The sequence below is a fragment of the Alligator mississippiensis genome, chromosome 12, assembly GCF_030867095.1.
Source record: "Alligator mississippiensis isolate rAllMis1 chromosome 12, rAllMis1, whole genome shotgun sequence".
Classification (NCBI taxonomy): Eukaryota; Metazoa; Chordata; order Crocodylia; family Alligatoridae; genus Alligator; species Alligator mississippiensis.
Window position 1 is genome coordinate 42,857,106 of NC_081835.1, and position 21,495 is coordinate 42,878,600.

General features: G+C 45.7%; 1 long non-coding RNA gene across 1 annotated transcript in view; it reads left to right on the forward strand.

Moving 5' to 3' along the window:
* Positions 1 to 11,327, forward strand: part of LOC109281864 (uncharacterized) — a 39,491-nt gene extending 28,164 nt beyond the window's left edge. Inside the window, exons 3-4 of the long non-coding RNA XR_002088654.2 lie at positions 5,033 to 5,145; positions 10,982 to 11,327. This is a non-coding gene — a long non-coding RNA (uncharacterized LOC109281864). The remainder of the gene's footprint in view (positions 1 to 5,032; positions 5,146 to 10,981) is intronic.
* The last annotated feature ends 10,168 nt before the right edge of the window (positions 11,328 to 21,495 follow it).

A 21,495-nucleotide genomic window follows, 5' to 3' on the forward strand; every position in this document is an offset into this window, starting at 1 on the left:
GGCTGCTGGGTCCCGGCATGAGCCCACTGCTCGGACCCCCATCTGTCTGCCCAGGTGAGCGGTTTCCACTGCTGGCAGTCATGTGCAGAGTTATAACTGGACAGTGGGGCAGCCCTGGGAGGGAGGCAGCTGGCTCCGTGTGCCCTGGTCCACAGTATAAAAAAGATTGGGAACCATTGTTCCAGTGCATACAGGGGGAAGATAAATGAAGTAGGAGGGCTCAGGGTGTGTGAGGACTTCTCCATGCCAGAGAAATTTCCCAGTTACAGGGATCTGGCTTCTATCAGGCCACTTCATGCTGCAAGAATCTCCCCTATCCATTTATTAGGGACATCTAGGCATATAGCAAAACTACCACCAGAAATGTTGATTTCCAGTACCTAATTTGCTCTTACTTCTCCCTTGTTATTTTTATTCCACATCTTTTTCTTCTGCCCAGTGTGACCCTTTGTCCATTGCCCTTTTTCAGGAAGGTGCCCCAGAGGGCACGTGCAATAAACATCTGGTAGCACCAGTGGTGGAGGGCTGTGCTTAGCAGCAAGCCTGGAGAGGAAAGGAGGGGGTTACAACTATTGCACCACTGGGTAGTGCTGACTCCTAGCAGGAGCCTAGCTGTAAAATCACAGCCTACTATCACAAACAATCAGCAGCACTAGATAAGCCGGCTCTGTTACAGTTAATGGAACTGGGACCCTGCTGCTCAGGCAGGTGTAACTTAAAGATACTGAGATGCAGTTACTCTTTCTCCCTTAAGCCGTTCTGGTAATGGATGACCTGAGAAAAGATGGGGGTGATGAATGAGCCCACTGGCGCGGCGCTGAGGCTCGCTGCAATAACACAGCTCAGGTATGGAGTGATTCCAGGGGGCTCAGGGGAGCTGCGGCAGGAAACTCTGCTTAAAAGAAGAAGGAGAAAAAAAGTAAATCAAATCATCATGTTTAACCTATTTAATGAGCCGCTCTGGGAAGAAATTCCTTTAGACATCAAATGCAAACACATGGCAGAAGCCAGAGAGCTGGGGATGATATACGGTTCAGGCTGGTGAATCTTCTCCTGAAGAGGAGATCTCGTCCTGTCGCCTGATGACTGTCCCGCGTCCCAATCAAGCTGTTGGGATGTGGAACTGATAAGCCCAAGGGAGAGCACATTACATGACCTGGCTCCTTGCCCTTCCTTCCCAGCGCTCTCCCTGGCCCCACCACCCACATTGCAGCTTGGCTAGGATTACCTGAGGCGTCGGGCCTAAAGTTACGTTAATGGATGTGAATTCAGTGACACCTGTCCCTTTGCCATGAGCTGCCTCCTTTCCTTACTGCCAGCACTGGCCACGGTTGCTACGGCGACCCACCTCCATTGGGAGTGGGAGCATAATTTAGATAGATTTTTGTAGGTTATGCAGGGAAAGCTGAGAGGGAGCTGCAGGGAACCTGTGAGTTGCGGGGGGGGATGGAGCACAGGGCTGTGGAGGATCTTGTGGGGAAAGGCAAGGCCTTATGGATCCCAATTATCACGATGTAAATGAGGAGTAACTCCATTGATGCCAGTGGGGTTTTTCTAGCCCACACACAGTTAGAATTGGGGCCATCTCTATAGAGGCTTTGTGGAGAATAAGAGCTTTTGGGGGGTGGGGGAGGGGTTTCTTTCTCATCCCCCTTAGCTTGCCAGGTCTCAGAAACCTGTCCTGTCATGTGCTATGGGCCACAATTCATCTCCAGGTTCTGCGCACCTGCCCTACACCCAAGAGCCTTACATCTGAACTGGCTCACACCTCTAGACTCTGCATATTGGCCATAGTTTATTAATGGCCTGTTTCCACATGTGAGACACTTACTAATACAAGGCCAAGCATCTAATTAGTTTATGGAGCCATTGATCCATTGATGGCTGTTGTTTGAGTGTTCACTAACAAGTCTAGCAGTCCCCAAGGGAGACAGCTTCAGCCCATGATTCATGAAGGAAGGAACTTGGTACATACCCAAGGATGCTGTAATCCACCCAGTGCTACAGGGGGATGCGCTGCTTTTTAATCACCATCTTCAACAAAAGTATCATCTGAGCGCACAGTGTTGAAGGTTCAGGCAGATACCCTGATAGGATAATCATGACTCTCAAAAGAAAAGCTGCGTGCTGTTCCCTTGCCAATGGATTTATTCCCTGGTCTTTCTTGAAACTGACTCCACTGCTCTGCAGAAGAGCCTGGTTCGAGTCTTATTCCAAAGTAAACACAGGTGCAGAAGGAACAACAAAACTCCAAAATGGCTTCTTTGCTGCCATCATCTTAAAGAAAGCACACCACGTCACTCCATGGTCTCTGGGAAGGGATCTCTCCATATAAATCTATCCTGTTCCCCAGCAGGCCTTGCTGGAACACTAACTAGACTTTTCTGCCCTGCAGACTTCAGCTCCCAGCCTGCCTTGCTCTCTTGCCCTGTTAAGAAAGAGATGGACCGGAGCTGCTGGAAAAGCTACCTCTACTCCTCAACACTCAGAGGGCAGGAAGTTGAAACTAATGTTGCTCTTGAAGCTTCACATCTGGCAGTTGTTGTGCTTCAGTATTATTCATGAACTACTCCCCTTTAACTCTTCCAATACAGAGTGGGGCATCCCTTGACATGACTCAGTGATGAAGACTCTGTGCAGGTATTACTGCATGAGAAGACCATTTGTGTGCATGCATGTCCTAAATGACCAGGACTGAAGCTTTACTGAGGTGATTCCCTGCCTCAATTACGGTGCAACACTATCAGTTTCAGTGGCACTATTCCTGATTTCCATCAGTATAAATGAAAGCGGAATCTGGTGTCCTATTCACTACATGCATCAGAGGAAATTCTGGAGACGGACCTCTATCTCCAAAGTTTGCTTCTTGAGCTGACATTCTCCATGGAAATGCACAGATGGTATTTCAGTGCTATAAAGAAGACCTACAGCAATAAACATTGAAAGACTAACTGGAAGGAACCTTTACAGACCTAGAGCCTCATCCCATCTGGCCCAAGACATGGAAGTCTGTCAATGTTGAGGAAAACAGAATGAGATTCTGGTGATGGATTAATTATATACATATGGATCGGTGCATTACAACAACTCGATCAGGATATAAAAAACATATGGAACTCTACCTATGGCAGGAATCAACTTTGGTTACTTCTGGGTTGGAAAGTGCTCAGCTACCTTGTGTAATATTAGCTAAAAGAAAAAAAAAGGTAGAATACACAAGAAAATCTGATGAAAGACTAAAAGATCTCCAACCATTTAGATAGCTGGTTAAGAAGTGAGTCAATAGATATCTGATAGGTGACAAGGACACAATAGGTTTAATGACTGACAATTAAAATTTAAATCTGGAAATAAGATGCAGTTTTAATACTAAGGCTGATTAACCATTACAGTTGTTTACCAAGGAAGGTGGTAAATTCTCCATTACTTGGAGAAACGCTTGCCCAAAGCCAGATGTCTTTTTTAGTCCAAAAGAGTTTTTATCAGCAAATTGTTGGTAGGTGCTGGAAGTTGGGAAGTCCTTGGCTTGTGTTATTCAGAAGGTCAGACTAGCTAATAAGAACAGTTCTTTCTGTGATTTGAGTCTACAATATACCAGTACATTTCCTATGAAAATAGAAATAGTAATTATTGGATACATTCTGGACAATTATACTAGAAAGGACCTGAGTCCTGGACCTGTTTATTTCAGATTCTACAGTTCCTTTCTGTACAATACTAAAAAAAAAGGTCAGTGATGATGGTGATGGTCCTCTTCCTTCAGTCTCTTGGGCATATTTTAACAAACTACTTCCTGTCCTTGCAGGGGCAGTCTTTGACAATTTCCCTGCTATACCTATGGCAAGTTAAATGTTTTTTTTTGATGTTTCATTCATTATGCGTGGTAGTAGTATGTGCAGATTTTTTCCTGGAGTTTTTAACAAATTAAACAAAGCCTTGTCTAGAGATGATCCCACCCTAAGCAGGGGATTGGATTAGATGACCTCCTGAGGTCCCTTCCAGCCTTACTTTTCTAAGACTTTAAGAGAAGGCATCCTTAAGTCAACTTATCTACTTCTCAGCTGTAGAAGGCAGTTTTCCTAGCCCGCTTCGCAGGAGAACTGCTCTTCTGGCGTGGTTCAGTACCCGCCAAAGTGCAGCCCCCGGTGCGGGTGGAGGATGTTTGCCGGTAGTAGGGCCACTTATGTTTCTGGACTCTTGGATTTGGAATTAGTTTTGACTAATTTGGCCTCAGATACAAATTATATATATATATAAAAAAATCTACTTCTCAGCTGTAAGAAAACAACTTGACAAAATGAAGGGAAGCTTCACTTTAGACAGGGTCTGTGTTGTATCAAAAATAGAACTGCTTGGAATACAGCAATTGCATTTCACGGCAACTTTGAGGTTTAAAATTTGTTTTCATTCAGCATTGGAACAAAATCAAAACTTTCCAAATGTGGGACTGTGAGGACTGTGTCAAAATGTCTGGTTTCTGATGAAGACCTGACTGTTTCAATTGGGAAAAGAGTAAAGATGGGGCTTGAGATGTAAGAGATGCTGGTCTGGCAAGCTGATGTCCCTGATTCACAGCAGAGTTTTTTGTCCATGATCTCTCTGGAATAGGCAGAGTAGGGAGCTGAGCTCCAGGCTCTTACAGCCCAGATAAGTGCCCCAACTAGTAAGCAATAGAGCATTTCTTGCTCTGAAGAAAACCAAAAACCAAAAACAAATCCATGCTGCAATCCCTTTGTCTCTGTAAAACATTTCAGCTTCAGTGTCAATAATGATCCAATTAGCTCTAATAAAAGAAACATTTGACCATTTGATCAGAGATGAAAATTCACTTTCCATTTGTTATGGTGAGGTGCGGGTGGAGGGAAGGCAATGAGGGACACACACAGGATGTATGGCTCTTAGCCATTTTTTAGACTTTCACTTTTGGGTCTGAAACCTTCCAATTCATGACACTGACCCAAAAAATTAAAGCCTTTTTTGAACTGATAAAGTGGAAGCACTGATGTACCTTCTGTCGATCATTTTTTTCCAGCTACATCCCTTGAGAGCCAGTACTGTATTTTATTTACTATAACACTGGTTATGACATCCCGGCAGTTGCTGTGACTGTGATGAAGATCCTCGAGGTCACGAACTGAAATCAAGGTATCCAATAAACTAAGGGTGCAATGATGCTCCTCCTCCTCCTGGTTCCACAGTGGACAGTAACATCAGCATAGAAGCTAATTGCCTAACTAATACTCCAAAATAAGCAATTAGCTTTTACTCACAGCTATATAAAACTTCATAGAATTTAGTCCAGAAGACACCATTAGAACATGTATTTGGGCCAGTTATCTCTGCATTGAGCCCTATAACTTATTAACTACAGCATATGTCCAGATTTGAAGATATGAAGAGATGGAAAATCCACCACTTTCCTTAGGTGTTTGTTCCAATGGCCAATCAGCCTGACTGTTAAAATTTTGTGCCTAATTTCTAATTTGAATTTTCCTCTCTGCAGCTTCCAGCCTCTGGTTCTTGTTATGCCTTTCTCCACAGGATTAAAGAGTCCTTTATATTCAGTGCTTTCTCACTGTGAAGGCACTTGCGCATGATAATCAAATCACCTCTACATCTTTTACAAGCTAAACAGATTCAGGCTTTTAAGATTCTCAATCTAATTGGCCTCTTTCCGCTCTCAAATCATTTTTGTGACTCTTTTCTGCATCATCTACCATTTTTCAAAATACTTTAAAAAATGGAAACATCCAATCTGTGTGCATTCTTCTGAGATTGACTTCAACAATGCTTAACCTCCCCCACCCCTCCCCTCCCTGCTTTACTGGCTCCCCTGTTTCTATATCTAGGAATTGCATTAGTCCTTCCTGATACAGCATTCCATGGGCAGCTCCTTTTTGGTTTGTAGATGTCCAGCCTCCTTCAGCTTCTGTTTTGAGAGTGTTTAGTTTCATGTGAGAGGTGATTGGTGACAAAAAGCAAGACAGACACTGGAAAATGTGGAAAGGAAAAAAAGAAAATGTCCATTTGAGGCTGTAAATAGGACATTGGGTTTTCTGGGGTGGACGAGAATTAATTTATGTTCCCTTTTCCCTGTTCCATACAAAGCTGATGCTCTACCACTGACTAGAAGCATTAAAAAGCCCTTGAGTTAGGCCCCACAAATCGTGAGATTGGCTTAAAAATCCTGCAGTGTTTATATATATATATATATATATATATATATATATATATATGTGTGTGTGTGTGTGTGTGTGTGTGTGTAACTTTCCAAGCCTTTCTTCTGGATCTCTGAGGGCTAGAAATGGACTTAAAAAAAATAAAAGAAAAGCAAATTGAGGGTCTGGGGGCATACATAGCACACAATCCCAGAAGTAGGGGTAGTAGTGATAACACCAGCAGATGTCATGAGATTCACAATGAGATTTCAAGATTTGGCAAGATTTTACAGTCACTTTCTAATGTCAGCCTGTATAAGTGCTTACATTTAGTTCTAAAGAATTCCAATCTTGGTGAAGTATAAAAAGGAAGCTTTTGAATTCCTAGACCAACAGACTTTGGGAATCGGTCTGTCACTTGAAAGGCAATGACATTCTTTGATTAGTCTGTCACATCTGTGATTAGTCTATCACCTATTCTTTGATTAATCGTAGAATCATAGGGACCTGTAAGATCATCAAGTCCGGTACCCTGCGATGGGCAGAAAGTTGTTGGGCTTAGATGAGCTCAACAAGGTGCTTGTCCAGCCTCATCTTGAACACCTCCAAGGATGGTGACTGCACCACCTCTGCCAGGAGTGTGTTCCAGATTCTGGTAACCCTTACAGAGAACAAGTTATTTTTTTTATGTCCAGCCTGAATTTACCCTCTGTCAGCTTATGCCCCATTGGTCCTTGTCCTCCCTTTAGGTGCCTTCCTGAAGATTTGCTCCCCTAGGTCTTGATGCTCACCCCTGATATAGGCGGCTATCAAGTCAAATCTCAGCCTTCTCTTTCTCAGACTAAACCGGCCCAGTTCCCGGAGTCTCTCTTCATACGGCCTATCTTCCATGCCCTTAATCATAAGCATGGCCCTTCTTTGTACCCTCTCAAGCTTATCCATATCCTTCTTGAAGTGCGGTGCCCAAAACTGGACACAGTATTCCAGATGTGGTCTCACCAATGCCGAATAGAGAGATAGGAGTGCCTCCCTGGATCTACTGGCACCACATTGGCTGATGCACACCAGAGCTCTATTTGTCCTTCTGGCAACCTCATAGCACAGCTGACTTATGTTCATCTTCTGGTCTATCATGATCCCCAGGTCTCACTCAGATGCTGTGCCAGCCAGTGGACCACCACCCATTGTATAGTTACGGTGAAGGTTCTTCCTACCCAGATGAAGAACCCTGAACTTCTCCCTGTTAAACCTCATCTGATTCTATTCTGCCCATAAATCCGATCTGTCAAGGTTGTCCTGGATCTTTACCCTATCCTCTGATGTGCCTGCATTTCCCCACAGCTTGGTATCATCCACGAACTTAATCATTGAGCTCTCCACCCCCTCATCCAAGTCATTAATAAATATGTTAAAGAGCACAGGTCCAAGCACCGATCCCTGGGGGACACCACTGGAGACGGCCCTCCAGGATGAGACCATCCCATCAATTACAACTCTCTGGGAGCAGCCTCTAAGCCAGTTGTACACCCACATCATTGTAGACTGGCCCATCTCAGTACCCTCCAGTTTGGTTGAGATAATCCCATGGGAAACAGAATCAAAGGATTTACTGAAGTCTAAGTAAATGACATCAACCTTGTGTCCCTTGTCCAGATGGTTAGTTACCTGGTCGTAGAAGGACTCTAGGTTTGTCAAGCATGATCTACCCTTAACAAAGCCGTGCTGGTTGCTTCTTAACACCCCACCAGTTACCTACTTAGTCTGTCACTGTAATGCTTCTCTATCAGCCAGAACACAAAAACCTCTAGCACTTTTGCTCAGGTCCCTTAGCTACTTGCCTGTTCTCTGTGAACCAGCCACAGTGGGTAGCATATTAGAAAACTCCATCTTAAGCAAATCAACAGTAGGCAGTTCTATGGTCTTTCATAACAGGAAGTGGTCCTGGAATATCTTCACCAAATGTTGAAAACACAACTGTGGAACCTAGTAGATGAAGATGCTACCATCAAGGCTAGGAGATTTCTGGCTATTTGTATCCCAAAGCTTTTTTTGCTTCTTTTTTTTTTCGGGGTGGGGGGGGGCGAGGGAGGGAGGGAAGGGTAAAATTTCTCTTCTCTGAGAAGTTGTTGTGCATTTTGTTTCAGATCCAGTGATTTGATCATTCATTCAGTCTTCCATTTGCAATGGAATACTGTTCCCTTCCTGCTGCTGGACTCCCTGCAAGCTACCACACCCAATATCAATAGGTCACCTTCAGGCTTTCTCTCAGTCCTTTAACAGTCTTTCCTGACCTACAAAAGAATGTGTACTTTCTTCCAGCCTCTTCAATACTATGATTTAGATTCAATCAGGTTTTCTCAGAGAGTAAAATCAAGGAATGTGTGACCTGCGATTAGGCTCCACAACTAATCCGAAGTCCCTTAATCATCAGTAGATGATGATTCTTACAACCTGATTCTTACATCCTGCTGTACAATATGTAGCAGGACTTGTTCACTTTCTAGAGGTTCCTGCAACAAACTAATAACACCAGTTAAAAAACAAAATTACACTGTTCATAATAATGCAGTATTTACCACTTACAAGTACTAAGTCCCAGGATTCATTTAACTAAAAATGGCATTAAGGGGAAAACAATAAGCAATCGCTTAGCAAAACCTGCATAATAAATTCATGATAGGTGAGGCCACCCCAAGGTCTTTTAGCAACCATCCTGACCCAGTCCTCCTCCTGTGGCTGAGTGACTGATGACGGAATTGCCACTGCCCTTTCTTCATTTTAGCCCTCTCATGATTTGCTTTCCTAGCTTGAAGGAATCAAAGTTTGGGATGAGTTAAGCTCTCACTTCTATGAGGTGCAGTTTCTAGGCGTTCTACCACCACTGTCCTGGCCCTGGGTTGAGAGGCTCCCACTGGTGTCCCTTTTATTTAGCTACTGCTCTGTCCTCAGTTGCTTTGATGCCGATAGTTATTGTTACTGTTGTTGCTTTGCTACTCCCTCATTCTGGTCTATTATGCCTCAGTTTTTCAGATAATCATGAAACAGCCTCTGCAGTGTTTTAGTTCTTTGAAGAAGATTCAGTGGCACATTAGATCCCAACTGAATCCTTACCATGTCAGGAAGACATACCAGCATGAAACTTTTTTGCCCCTCCCTTTTCTTTCTTGCTTTGCTCATGACCCAATCACCCATAAAGAACTGGGTAGGGTGACCCATGACCTTGAGCATACTGAGCATGGTTCATTTGCCCATCCATGTTCACACATGGCTAATTGGGTTCCAGCCATCCCAAGCTCCAGAACCTTGCAGTATTTTAGCATAATGTTTCCAAACTGTCACATCACAGCCATGCAAATGATGCCCAGCCTACAAGTTAGCTCTGATTGCTCATTCACAGATGCCACCGCAGCAGGGGCTCCCTCCAGTGGTTCTCTGGCAGCTCTGGACTGTGAGTTGTCCATAGTGACTCTACTCTTAGGACTTTAGACCACAGGCCAATATGAATATAAAGTAGTTTATGTTACTGTACCTGGGCCTGTCTCCAGTCCAGTGTCCCCAGGCATTTATATGCTGCTCACGGTCACTAGGGACCACAAGAGCAGTGTAATTTACATCAAGTTGTTATAATTTACGCAATGATGAGATGAAATTTGCACTAGATTTACCTAAACACATTTATGAATTTGACCTTTCCTTTGTTTCTGTCACACTGTGAACCCACCACCAATGATCAGCGTCTGAGTGACACCTCTTAATTGCTGCTAAAGATGTCTTTTCCTGGCTTCATTACAGGCCCGAAAGAATAACAGTGTCCTTTTCTTGCCTTGCCTCTTTCCTTTGCTCAGGTGGATTTACAGTTAGTCGCAGGAAAGCAGTACAGTGGGTCTAGTAGTTAGAGCAAAGTATGGGTTCTTGGATTTTAATTCAGTTGCAGCCCCTTCTGCTCGTGTCTGAGCTCAGGTATCACGAGTGCTTGCCTTCCTCCTATCTTGCTCCAGCTCTGGTAGAGAGCTGCGTAAATGCAGGGCTTGGAAACCAGGTGGTGCATCAAAAGCTGAATTTTCTTTGGCCAACATATGCTTTGCAGGGCTTAACTAATAGCAAACCACTGATTTCAACAGAAAGGCATTTTAGTCTTTAGACTTTCCAGATTCCCCTCGGCGCAGGGCTGAGTGCTGTACACATGGGAGAGCTCTTCAGAAGCATCCGATCTGCAGGATCACTCGATTTATTTTTAAACAACAGTCAGGGAGAGTTGACAGCTGAAAGGCAAGGATCAGCCTGTGTCCACGGAGATGCAACAGGGTTAAATCAACAGGGGAAAGACCCAGGCCAGGTGAAACTTGTAAACAGATTATAACCGTGCTAGGTCTGTAACTTCAGCCCCGCCAGGATTTGCAATTGTTACTACTACTTGTGTGTATACTGGCAGGGGAAAGACTGCTCCATCTAGTCTGTCAAGTTGCCTCTGACAGGATTGAGCGAGAGCAAGAACTGAGGCCTGTAATCCCAGGTCTGGTTTTCATTATCACTACTACTGCATGGTTACCATAGCAACGTGCTAGGCCGCACATAGAGTTAACTTTCATTATGGTGACGTGCGTCTGTGTGTGTGTCCAGGGAGCAGGGGCCAGAGGGGCTTGGAGATGTATGTCCAAATTTCAGGTGCATGATGGGGTCCCCTCCCTCTTATTTTCCATTTGGATAAGTTTCCAACTTGGTGTAAAACAGTTTTAGTCACTCTGTTTATTTTGGGGGAGCCATTGTATTTTTATTACTTAAAAAGAAAATATCATTCATGTCCAACAATACTGTGATCCCAGGCCAGAAACCAGAGCTTAAGGATTGAAAACCGGAGTTGCTGTGGGGATCCTGAGAGACACCTCCCCCCTACACTGCAGCAACATGTCTACCGAATTTAGACTGATCTGTACCTAATTCCCCCCACTCCCCTTCTGAGCAACCAGATGGGAACGGGTGACACCGAACCAGCTCGTTAGAGGCACATGGCTTCCTGTCAGTAGAAACTGACTCTGTGCAACAAAGATCAAAGACAGTAAAGCTATTAAACTATAAGCTTTTTTGGAAAATGGACCTTCCCTTGGGTATGTGTTTGTATGGTGCTTGGCTCATTGTCATTATGATCTCTGCTTGGAGTCTCTCATTGCTACCTCAGTGCAAATAATACATTTTAATAATAATAGGGTCTCATGGGAAAATGAGTATGTGATCATGTAATTAAAGACCGTGTTATTATGCATATGCACAAAAGGGGCTGAATTAAGATTTTACATACAACCATGATTCTGGTATTTCCTGGTTCTTGAGCATTTGGCTTTGCAACCTTTCAATCATGTAGTACATTTTACATGTAATAATTAGTTAGTTTATCTCCGATTAGTGCAACACCATTCCCTACATGAAGTTCTCCAGAATTTTGTACATCTCAGTTTGAAATTAAATGGGATGATCACTTACTTTTCTTACTTTGGAAGGTTATTCTGCAAATATATCTTACCACTAGGACACTGCAGAAGTTAAACAGAAAGCTGTAGGACAGAGAGTTTTGTGGGGAGTGATGGGATTCTGGAGTTTACAAAGATGTGGTCAAAGACAGGTCTAAACTTAGACTCAGGATGATGCCAATGAGACAGCTTCCATAATTGAGGTTGAATCAGAGGCCTGCTGAAAGCATTAACTTGAACTAAACTTGCCAAGAGTCACTAATTATTACTGTAGAGAATTTAGACTTTCAGTGGATCAAGCACAGAGGGAAACCTGTAACACCCGCTCGCTAGTAGGTGGCACATGCCGCTGTGAAACTGAGATGCCTTGGTTTTCAGTACACTGTCCCTATAACTTCTGAAGAACTCTGCATGCATTCAGAAGAGATACCTTGCTGGTCACTGATGCTGGCACTGCTTGCAGAAGAGACACATACATTGTGCTGTCCTGGATACTGTATTTGGGTTGCCCTTGTCATTGTTTTTCCTTTTGAAAAACGACATTGATCTGAGATTGAAAGCACGTGTGGGTTTTTTTGTGTGTGCAGAAACAGCAGCTCCCAGCTGGGCTTTGTTTCTCAGGCGCAGGTTCATGAGTCATTCCATCTGTTTGAGCATCTTGAGAGTGGTAGTTGCACAGTGTGGAAATGGCTGCATCACTTATCCTGAGTGGTCTCGCACCGCTCCCGAGGCTGCTCCTCCAGTGGCAGCTTCAGGAGCCTTGGGCCTATTGCCTGCTGGGGGAGAGCTTCCCAGCTTTTCTTGGCTCCACTGTTCTTGAGTCCCTCGCATGCATCCGCCCCTCGTGCTGGGCACACTGGGCTTTTATTTACACCGGAGACCCCGCCCCTGAAGTCTGCAGGCCTGAAAAGCACAGTCTTCAATCAGGTCCAGGGGCTCCTCCCATCCCCCCCCACCTCTGAGCAGATCCTCCCTGATCTTACCTGATTGGTGGAAATGTTCCACCAATCTGAAGTGTCCTTCTCCAAGCCGGGCTTGTCAGGCAAAAGCAGTGAGCCCGCCACATGTGCACATGACAGACACTCACTTTGGCAGCCATAAGTGGTGAGACAGGGACTTCTCTGGCTCTTGTGATACAAATGAAGGAGAGCTGGAGCTTAGTTCTCTGGGTGGCATAACTCAAGAACCAGGAGACAGTGAATAAAATGGAGAGGTGGGAAATCCAATACTGATCAGGAAGAAATTGCTGCTCAAACTATGCATAATTCGACTGTGTAACCCACAGCCAAAGGAAATTGTTGAGACCAAGAACATAGTGGGCACATCTACACAAGATTGTGCAGCGCTGTAGCAATGCGCTACACCACCATAGTGTCTGTTGGCAACAACCATGACACCACCGCTACATCGCCATAGCAACGTGCTCCCTTGTTATAGCGCGTTGCTACGGCGACATAGTGGCCAAAAATAACTGTGCCCGGCTGGCACAGCACAGTACAGGCTGTTACAGCACCATATTTTAGTACTTCCAAAAGGAAGTACTAAATGACAGTGCCGTAACAAAGGCGCTGTATGGCCACATGTAGATGCACTCTGCGAGGTTTAAATAAATAGATAGCAAGAAACTCCACAGTTAAAGATTAGTTAATGTTGAAGAGCACTGTGGAAGGGCTATCGTACCTTGAATCACAAATCATAAGACAGCATGGATCTCTCAAGCATATTTTAATAACCCTTGATGTTAAACATTGGCCACCAGTATCCCCCTGCTTTACCTGTGGTTGGTCAGGGTGCTGTGTTACAGGTTGTGTAACAGGGTTGATTATGTAGTTTTAGTAATAGATTAATCAAGGATTAGTTTGGGACGGTTTGGATTGGGGTGATCTAGCCTCAGGAAGGGGGTTGGACTACATGACATCCGGGGGAATCTTCCAGTCCTCCTTTTCTGATTCTACAGTGGGGAAGACAATCTGAAACCTACCAACTGGGGGGGGGGGGCGGGGCGGGTTTGCAAGTTCCTCTGCAGTAGCTGGTACTGGCCACTGTTGGGGACAGGATTCTGGGCTAGGTGGCATCAGCTTGATCCATTTTAGTGATTTCAAAATCTCTTGTCTTCAAATCGAATGTATGTTCAAGTGCCTGGACCTGGGCAGGAAGCCTTATGCTTAAGCAAAAGACAGCCAACCAGGCACATGCCCAGCATTCACTGTGCAGGGTTCTCTAGGCAGGGGTACTTACAACTGAGTGGTTAAGTTGGCAGAACTTTAAATCTACTATCTTGTGCCCGAGCAGCTGTAAAGTACAGGATGGGCAATTATTTAGGCTGGAGGGCCACTTAATAAGTTTTGGTAAGCTGTTGAGGGCCCAACATATAAAAATATTTCAGAAGATATCATTTTAACAAATTATAGATAAAAAACAAATCATGCACTAAAAATCAAACATCTACTATAACATATTTTAATTTTATTCCACAATACAGTTTTGTTCTATTTATGGTTTTTTGAGTAGTGTATATAGAGGCAATTGCATAATAGCAGAAAATAAAGTCTTACTCTTGTATATTGTATGTGCAGGGGGTCAGGGGTGGAGTGGGTATGGTGGGGGGTTGGGATGTGTGTGTGGGGGAGTGTGGGGGTGGGATGCATGGCAGGGTGGAGGGGTGTGGGGTGCATGGGGGGGATGGGGTGCACATGTGTATGGGGGCATGCCTGTGTGCTAGGTCCCAGGAGCCAGCCAGGGTCAGGGAGGGAGGGGAGACAGGGGGCATGTGCAGCAGAACTTGCCCAAGTGCAGTCAATTCCCACCCCCCACCACCACCATCTGGCCCATGGCCGCCCCTGCAGCGCTCTTCATTGGGCCAGGCCCCACCCACTCCCACCCAGGGAAGTCTACACCATTCTCCCACCCACACCTGCCCTATGCTCACCAGACAGAACTGCTCCAGCCCCAGCCCCAGCCCTGACCAGTGTGCACAGCTTCCTGGCATGGCTGCTATCACAGCCTTACAGGCACTGCTCGGCTCCCCCACCTCCAGCAATTCCAGCTTCTCCTCCTCCTGCACCTGCTGCATTGCTCCAGGGAGCAAGTAATGCAGGGAATACATGGGGATGCATGCCAGGCAGCATTTGCCCAGCTAGGGGGGGGGGCAGCTGCAGCCAGGTGGCTCCTGCCCCAGCACAGGGGGCTTCAGCTTCAGCTCTACCTTCAGCTCCCAGCTGCCTTCCACCTACTTGGCCGTCCAGCATAACAAGCAGCCACCAGTGGGTGGCTGAGTGGTTGGAAGGTGACCTGGAGCTGGAGCCTTACGCCCTATGGCAGGAGCCACCTGGCTGCAGCTTCCCCCCGCCTTGCTGGGCATCTGCTTCCTGGCATGCGTCCCCACATCTTCCTTGTGTTACCTGCTGCCCAAAGCAGCACAGCAGGGGCAGGTGAAGAAGGAGGAGCCGCTTGAGACATACCTGTGCAGCTGCCTGCCAGGAAGCTGTGAAGACAGGCTGGGGCCAAGCCAGAGCTGCCAAGTATGGCGAGGGCTGCCCCAGGTGGGAGCAGGTGGGACTCAGTCCCATGCTGAGGCTAGATGTAATCAACTGGTGGGTGCCTGCCTGTGGGCCAGATCCAATCAGTTGGCAGGCTGGACTTGACTCACGAGCTGTATTTTGCACCCCCTGCTCTAACATGAGGTGTCTCTTTTTGTTCCTCTACCATCTCACTTGCTTCATTTGTATGAAAATGACACTGGCCATCAAACCCAGCTGTGACTAAAGAGTCTTGGCCATGACTGAAACCATCTCCTTTCAGGCTTATAGGAAGCATAGCCTTGTGGTTACAGGACAAGTCTGAGAGACAAGAGATCTGTTCTCTGCTCTGCTGAAGACTTGCTAGATCACCTTGGAAACTTCCCTTAAATTCTCCTGTACATGGAGCTAATGAATCTCTGCCATACGGGGGTATTGTATAAAGAAGTTAAGTAACATGTGTGAGGATACACCAGGAGACTATAGTGATAAGATCACTACGGGATAGATAGAGGACAGGATGTGGACAGTGTATGTAAAGCATATGTTGTATAAATGTGACAAATCAAACTGCCTGTGCTGATCATCATGTGTCTGCAGGGTGTGTGGGGGTCATTGAGAGGATGGGAATTATCCTGAGATAATCTTATTTTTCCAGCTGGGACTTATTCCCAAGAGAGCATTCAAGGGAGGCAGATGAATGCAGTGGCTTGGTTATAATGAGTGTAAAGCCACAGAAATGAATTCTAGGGTAAAATCCATAATACACCGTAGAGGTCTTCACCTTGGATTTTGCTGCACACCAAAATTCGGAGCCTGGCCTCCAGAGTAAAATGCAAAGAAATGAAGGACCCTGGGCTCTCTACACAGTCAGTGGAGAAGAGTTAGAAGTCCCTGAAGGGTGATACACATAAGTCCATATGCCAGATTTAAAAGAGGTCTAGAGCTAGCTAGTAGGACACGCTGAGCACAGCAGGCTTTGGGCTCCTACACCACTCCAGAGCTTAGTCTCCTGAAATCAGGACTGCCTCCATCCATTCAAGATTTGTTTCTGAGGGCAGGCACCTTACCTCTACCACCCACTATGTCACACTGAGGAACCAGGTGTTCACTACCTAGTGGAATGCTCAAACCATTTGCTCTTACATAAAAGGTGGGCAGCATCAGAGCCACACTCTTCGGGATAAAATCTTTACTGAAAGTGACCATGGTTACTGTGCTCTGTCTTGGCCTCAGTGCAGCTGGTGCTCCGAGTACCTCCTTGGATCAGGGGCTTGGGCAAAATTTAGGTGTTGTTCTCCTGTGTATATCTGCTTCAGGGTACATCTTAGATGGGAGCAAGGCACGTGCTCAGAGAAGGGTGCTGCTGTGCAGGTACTGGGTGCATCTACATGTACAATTCACTCATAGCAATAAACTCTGGCACATACTGTACTGGAGTTTGTTCCCAGGTATGCTGTTTGAATATGCGCCCAGGACCACAGCACATTGAGCCAGGTTGAAGCAGCCCTGATTGGCAGGGGGCCTAGGGGGTCAGCCAACCAGCTCAGGGCTGCTCTGACCTAGCCCAGCTTGTTGATGAGGGGCTGGCTGGGCCATGAAGGTGCTCCAGTGTGCAGCTAGCCACCAGGTAGCCCCTGCACTGAGGCACCCTCATGCCCCGCCAGCTCCATCATTGTCTACACATGCATTGCTGCAGAATAAAAAACTCCACAACAAGATAGTACTTGTATTTGCAAGTAACTCTGCAGTAAACATCTTGTGTAGATGCACCCACTAAAGTCTACATTTAGGCACTGAGGGGATTGATTTTTAAAAGTAAAATGCAGGCACCAAATGAGTTGAGGGAACCACTGGGTTTTGCAGCTAGTGGGGGCTTCCTGGATCACTTTTTTAGGTTCCAAAATTCTACCTAAGTCCCATTTTAAGCACCTATGTTGCCTCTCCAGATCTCATCCCTTGTCCCTGCTCTGACACTTGGTGCACTCCCCTGACAAACCCAACACATGCCCAAAAGAGGCACTGTGTTAGTTGGACCCAACTCATCCCATATCTGTATAGATCAGGCTCTTTAGTGGGACTTTTTGGCACTTTTATCTAATAGCTGATTGAATCAGGGTTTGATTCTTTTCTCACTTGCACTGGTGTAAATCAGGTGTAGCCCTGTGGAAGTCACTGAGCTTCCACACGTGCCAGGACAGAGCTGAGCATCATGAGTGATGCACATTGCTGTTGCTCTGCTGTGTCTTTAGTGGCTCAGGCTCCTGCATCCAATATCACACAACCAGTCCGTTCCAAAAAAGGGACTAGTCATGCTCAGCTTGCCTCAGGATGGAGGTGGGACATTGTTCCACTGAGACAATCCCTCCAGGGTGAAGTTCTCCGCTGCACTGGGGCTTCCATAGTGCCTAGGCTGTGTGCAGGCTCTTTGTGCATCAGTGCATTTCAGCCAACTTCTTTCTTCAGCTTTATGATTTACAACCACCTGCAAACTCATTCTTCCTGGAACAGCTGCCTCAGGCTGTCCCAGAGGCCCAGCTGGGGTATTTAGATCCACATGACCCACAGCCCCTTCTTGTATCTATTTCTCATTGATTCACTTAATTTTCCATGAACTGCACTCTCCCTGGGAGCTGTTGGGTTAATGATGCCCATCCCACCCACTTCTTATCGGGAGGATTATGGATGATCCAGTAACTCTCTGCAGCTTTTCAGCCCTCTCTCTCTTTAGTTAATGTTAAGTCTGGATGTACTATCTCTTCTTCAAATGAGGCTATTGATCCCACACATAAGCCTCTCCATTATCAGCAAATCAGCTCTTCAAACAAGTTTTACTTTTAAGCTATGCTCAGTATTGATCCATTGTCCATAGGGCCGGATGTGAGTGAGGAATTGATTCCTTTTCTATGTTGTTTTCTTCCCTGATATTCATCAGATTCCAGTAAAAACACATCCAAGATATTCCTCACCTCATTTCTCGAAGGTGACTGTAAAAACCTTCACTGCTTCTTTTCCCACCATGCGCAGACACAACAAAGCCTTACACTTTCTGTGACTCTTCCTTTAAGTCCAAAGCCACAAAGTGAATCAAAACTCCCTCCGATTTCAGCAGCCTTTTTCCCATGGGATTGCTCCTCAAAGGCATTTGTTTTTCCCATCTTGTTTAAAGTGGAGCCCTCACCTGACACACTGTATGTGAGAGGCAGCCAAGTGGGGGCTATTGCTTTGTTATGGAGAATTGTGAGTTGCACAAGTAGGACAGCTACCCCAGGGACCATTTCTGTATGAACAGAGTACAGGATTATTTTCTGATAGTCTGCTTAGTGTGGTGTGTCATCTCCTGCTGGGCACAGAACCACGTACTTTAGAGCAGAGGTGCTCATGCTACCCAGTTCTGTGGCCAGATGAGTAGCACAGAGATGGTCCATGGGCTGAACTCCAAGTGTGAGGTCAGCCCAGGGGCCAGATGCAGTGTGCGGTTGATCTGGCATGCTAGAATTAACCCCATGCATCATGCTGTCTGGTACACTGAGTCATGTCATCCAGCCCATGGGACTTCCCATAGGTCCAGAAATTTGGCAGTCAGAGGGTGGTGGTAGCATGAATTGCCACAGCTCTGGGAGTAATAAACACTGCCAATTTCTGGACCCATGGGGAGCCCTGTGGGCTGGATGACATGGTGCTACAGGTCATAGGTTGAACAGCAGTGCTTTAGAGGAAGGAGCAAAAAAAAAATCTTTCAGTAGGTTTATTCCTGCTCCCTATATTCCCAGCTCTACTACTAGTCTCCTGTGTGACCTTCGGAAGTCACTTCATCGCCTTGGGCCTCAGTTTCACTAGCTGTAAATGCGGAGTAATACCTTCTGCTCTTCCTCACCTGGAGCAAAGCCTTAAAGCAAAACCAGAGAGAAATCCACATGCATCCTAGCCACCTAGCAATGGTATTTATAGACTCTTTGGCACCTGGCAGGGCATTGTTTTTGCCCTGGGAGAATTTCCCCCACTTCTGGGCAGTTTTTTCCACTGCAAGAATTTTCTTTACTAAGGCTGGTGACAGATGCTGACGCAGGAGTGTCTCTACAAAGTAACAATGAAACACTGAAGAAATGCTAAACTAGCACTGCATAGTGAAGTGGAGAGTGGTGCTTCCCTGGAATTTCCAGTGGTTTGGAATTCAAGGCCAAGAAGTTCCTGGCCATTTTACCATTCTTTTTAAAGTAACACTACTGTACTCTAGTTAGAATTTTTTCCTTTCAGATAGGAACTTTAAAGGTACCCAAGCATGTTAGGTACATGCAGAGCTGACCCGAGCAGGTTATGGGGCCCGGGAAGCATCAGCTCATGCAGGGCCCCGCCTCCACCCCGATTCCACATGCCCTGGATGCGAAGAAGCCGCTGCTACCAGTGCACCTTGAGGAATGACTACAAAATCTTCCATGACCTCAAGGGGCCCCAAAGCACGGGGCCTGGGGTGGTCACCCCAATTTGCACCCAGCTAGGTATGGCCCTGGGTACATGAGTCCCACTGGGCGCATCTATATATTCATTAATGTGCTTTTGCTACTGTGCATTGAGATTAGTACCTCTAATATGAGGTACTATATAAAGGCACATTAGGCTGCCCAAATGCACAGTAGCAAAAGCAAATGCCTTTTTAGTGATGCAGACAAGGTTCTTTGGGTGAATCTGATATCTTCTATTAGACCAACTTAAATAGTTGGAAAACAATTTTGGCAAACAAATTTTTTTCCAACTATTTAAGTTGGTCTAATAAAAGATATCGGATTCACCCAAAAAGCCTTGTCTGCCTATGTCCTTAGACCAACACGGCTACAACCTACACCCCTTTTTAGTGATGCTTAATGCACAGTAGACTAATTCTACTGTACATTAACGTATTAGCACAGTTTTTGACATGACACTTCAATGCGCAGTAGAATAGGCTACAGCATATTCAAGTGCATATGTAGATGCATCCACTGAAACTCAGTGGGAGGAAGGCATCTAAATTCACCTATTAAAAATGCAGAATTCCCTAAAGTGAATAAGTACTAAACAGTTAGTGCCTTTGAACTGGCTGAGTTTAGTCCCCACACCAGTGTGTTACCAGCATAACAACTGATCTTGGAGAGAGAGCAGAACTGGAACCTATGACCTACAGAGCTATACTGTATAAAGGCTGAAGTCAAAGTGAAGCAGCTTGCAATGTACTAACAAGGAAGTATCCTGTGCTGTCTATGGCCTGTATCTCTCAGAACACCAGTGCAGTCAGAAGCCAGAGGCCTCACATCACCTAGTATAATTAGTTCATTGACTAAGTGCTAGCTTCAATTTAGTTATCAATGAGCACATCTACAGGAGACTTTTACTGCAGAATTGCCTAATTAGCTCTGCAGTAAAGTCTCTACATCTACACTAGGCAGAAGTAAACTAATTAACTTCGCCATAGGTTAGTACTTGTAAGCACAAGCCCTGCTGCTCAACGTGCAGGCTCCTTTGCAGCCTGCAACAGCCCACTAAGTGGCGAGCACCCCCATGGTGCTCTGCTACATTATGATAAAACTGTAAGCCAACAGAAGTGACAGTGGACATTCCCTGGGGCTGTCCCATTGATCATCAGTGATGCTGGTGGGATAGAGAGGGCACATGCCTCTGAGAATACCCCAGTTCATTTCACCCCAGTCTATCACCCCACACATTTAAAGTGTGGCTCTGTTCTGTAAAGGAGCTTCCTAAATCCATCCCCTTTCCTGCTCTGAGACCTGCTCCCTGCTTGTGTCTGAGCTAGTTGTGCTGATGGCAGTGACTCAGGGGCTGTGTCCAGATGTGCAGAGGAGTGTGCTTGCAGTGGCAAAAATAGTAGTGGCACAAATTTATGCCTCTACTTTTTGCCACAGCGCACACCCTTGTACATGTGCTTTGTGAAGGGACAAATTGTTCCGCTTTAGGCAAGCTGCCTGTGCCCAGCTCTTCCCAGCTCCTGATGTTTGCCAGCAGCCAGAGATCTCCCTGGAGAACTAAGCCTCTGTCTTTGGGTGCACACTTCTGTCGCATGCACTGAGCTGTGCTTTTTCCTGGTGCTTTTTTTTTTTTTTTTTGCTACTGGGATTTCCCAATAGCAAATGTTGGCCCCGCACTGCAACTTTGCAACACAGGGCATGTTTTAACATTCTCTGTGTGTGGTTTGTATTGCCAAAAACTACATGCCCCTGCTCATCTGGATGTGGCCAGGGTGGGCAAATACAGACACAAGAAAAGGAGCTGGTAGCTGTCCCATCTCAAATATCTTCAGCTGGGTTGTCTACTACATTCCAAGCAGTTATACTTGTGCTAATCTATGAGCCTCAGAGGTCA